The 3038-nt window shown below is 40.6% G+C and overlaps 1 protein-coding gene across 2 annotated transcripts in view; it reads right to left on the reverse strand.

Annotated features, from left to right (window-relative positions):
• GALK2 (galactokinase 2) overlaps positions 1 to 2683 on the reverse strand; it is a 100270-nt gene extending 97587 nt beyond the window's left edge. The window contains exon 1 of one of the 2 annotated variants that reach the window (XM_019504166.1): positions 822 to 2683. The gene's annotated coding sequence lies outside the window, so the exon portion shown is untranslated. The remainder of the gene's footprint in view (positions 1 to 821) is intronic. The other variant, XM_019504165.1, reaches the window with a different exon arrangement.
• Positions 2684 to 3038: the final 355 nt, after the last annotated feature.

Below are 3038 nucleotides of genomic sequence, written 5' to 3' on the forward strand. Positions count from 1 at the left end.
TGATTTAGTGACCTGGTCATAAAAGGCCACCAGGTTGGTGAACTCCACTGAAGTCAATGAAGGCATTCATTACAACAACAGCTAAATGTAACCTATTTTTTGCTGCCATCTTTACCTTGATTTGTAAAGATAGATAACACCTCTACAGAGGGGGGTAGACTAGTAAGAAAGTTTTTAAACAATTACTTGTTAAAACAGGTTTAAAACAATTCTTGTTTTAAAATGCAACTGAAAACAAAGCCAGGAGACTAGGTGTACATTTTCAAAAGTGATAAGCACTTTGGATATGCAACTTAAAAAAGCAAAGAGGGCCTGATTTTCCCAATGCTCTAGGCTTCTAAGAGCACAATACATCTCAAATGTATCAGTCAAACAATGAAACATCCAAAACCAGTAGCCATTTCTGAAAATGTAGAGTTTTCTCTGCCAGCTAATTTAAAAAGAAGGTGTGTTGGCATACAGAAGATTGGATAAATGGAAAAGATAGAAAGAAAGGTGACAAAACACTGATTTGAGGTAAATAATACTTTGCAGTTCTGTAACACTTACATTGCAAATTAGCTTAATCAAATATTACATTTCCAAAATGATATGCTATTCTTTCCATATGAGTTCGGTCCTAAATAGATGCTACTACTCTTCTATCTAAACGAAAATGTTTATTTTAGTTAGGGATAAGGGATGGAATCAAACTGTTTTTTTTCACTTTCACTTCTATCAGTTTCTGTTTCTGTATTTACATAAAACACATGTACAAATACATGCATACAGAAATCCAAAAGTACCATTTTAGCAGGGATCCATCTGAGCCCCGCACTTACCAGGGCAATGACTGCCGGCGTGCTCCACAGGCAGCGTACTCCTGCTTGGCCCGGAAGAAGAGCAGCGAGTCCATGAGCTAATAGCACACTCTTTCTGGTGGGACAGACAGCTGGCAGGCAGCATGCTCTCCACAGACCCATTTCCCAGGCCAGAATGAGAGCCAGAAGCTGGGCTCCACAGGGGCCCAGGCTCCACAGAGGCCTGGGACTCCAGGCCCAACCTGGAACTTCCTGCATAAGGCACCATCGGCTGCAGAAAAGGGGGAACACCGGTGTAGGCATTGGCCCACATCACATCCCACCACCAGCAGACCCAAGGACCTGCACTTGAAGACCAGGCTGATGACAGCTCTTCCTGCAGAACCCTGACCATCATGCAGTCACTGGAGATCAAGTACCTTTAGGGGCTCCATGGGGGTTCATGATACCCGTGGCCCCAGGCTACCTGAAGGGCTTGGCTCGAGACAAGATTGGGCTCATAATGGGATGAACCCATAAGATTGGGAGAAATTCTAGCTTCCTTCCCCTGTTTGCAAACATAGGGGGGCCCAACCCAAGAGCATCAAACCACAGACAATAAGTGAGTCGCTGGCAAGTAAAAAGAGGTGAAGTCATTATTTTGGTGCAGCACAAGGGGCTAAAATTCCCTGATATAATAGTGAGTCACTTCTAAAAAGCTTTCAGTTAGTTACACACCAAACCATTAACTTTTTAATAAAAACAAGTATTTTAAGTAGTTTGTAAGTTTTATACCATTGTCCTGATATATATTTTTGAAGATATTTGTAAATCAACAATTCTCTGATCATAAACTACTTGTGGGTTCCACAAGTTGTATGCAGGTAAAAAGGATTTTCCTTCAATTACAAAATATAATGTCTTTAAATGCTGCTGTTCATATACTAAGAGAAAGATGAACAGAAATACTAATTTACTTTTTATAATTAATTCTTTTTTATGTTTCTGTAATGTCTCTTTTTCTTCTCCCATCTAAGCAATCTATCACTTTCTAAAAGTGGAAGCCTTTCATAGGTCATCCATTTGTGAATACCTGTTAATTATATTTTATAGCATTCTCATACTTTAACACAATATTGCAAGTGAAGATGCATTTTTAAGGAATTATAATATTTTCCATACTATTTTCTCTGCCCTTTCTCACACATCCTAAGAGTTCGTTTGTTTTTTACACCCCCTTTCATTTTTAACATTGGCTTTCAGTGAGCCCAGATATTTGTCCTGAGTAGTTAATTTAGAACACAGCAATGTGCATTAATAGTTTAAGTTATTTCTTCCAATATGAATTATTTGTATTTGTCAACACCAAATTTAATATGCAGTCTTGCTTCATGGTCACTAAGGTTTACTATCTCTCTCTGTTTTTACATTTACTTCTCTATCTTTCTTGTACCATCATCCACAAATTTTGCCATCTCAGTGTGGAGCCTGTTTTGCTTCACAAACACGATAATACCTCCTAAAAATATCCCACTGTCCTTGAAGTCCTGTTAAGATGCTCGCATGCCTTATGTGTCAATATCCAGAATGCTTTGATGTAAAAGCCATTTGTACATAGTTGTTGATATTTAAAGTCTGAGAAAAAATAAAGCCATCTTTTAGCCATATTTGTATAAGCACTGGATTCTTTTTAAAGTCTGATTCGTGAGCAAAACTGATGATCATCTACTTATAGACTATGGCCAACATTCTGAAAGATGGGTGCTTAAATGTAGGCACTGATTGAGCTCTGATTGTCAGAGGCACTGGGCAAACCCAACTCCCATTTTCTTTACACATACAAGTTTGAAAATGTTGATTTGGACCTGTGAATGAGAATCAAGTGAAATGCAGTCAAGGTTCTTTGAGTAGATGCCCATGGTGGGCAACTCCCTCCTGAGAGGCACACAGGGACCTATCTGTCAACCGGATCCCACGGCATGGGATAAACGCTGCCTACCCAGAGCCAAGATCCAGGACAGGCAAGGATTCCAGACCTCATCCAGCTCTCTGATTACTACCCCAGGGTCCTTGTCCACATGAGCATGAACGATGCAGCCAGGAGTAGTCCAGACTACGTCATGACTGACTACAGAGCTCTGGGGGCCAGGCTTAGGAAGCTGGGGGCACAAGTGGTCTTCTTGTCCATCCTTCCGGTTAGCAGTCTCCATCAGCATCAGGACACCTGCATCAGGGAAGTCAACCTGCAGCTCCAGAGTT

The sequence above is a fragment of the Gavialis gangeticus genome, unplaced genomic scaffold, assembly GCF_001723915.1.
Source record: "Gavialis gangeticus isolate Ggan-Ray unplaced genomic scaffold, GavGan_comp1, whole genome shotgun sequence".
NCBI lineage: Eukaryota > Metazoa > Chordata > Crocodylia > Gavialidae > Gavialis > Gavialis gangeticus.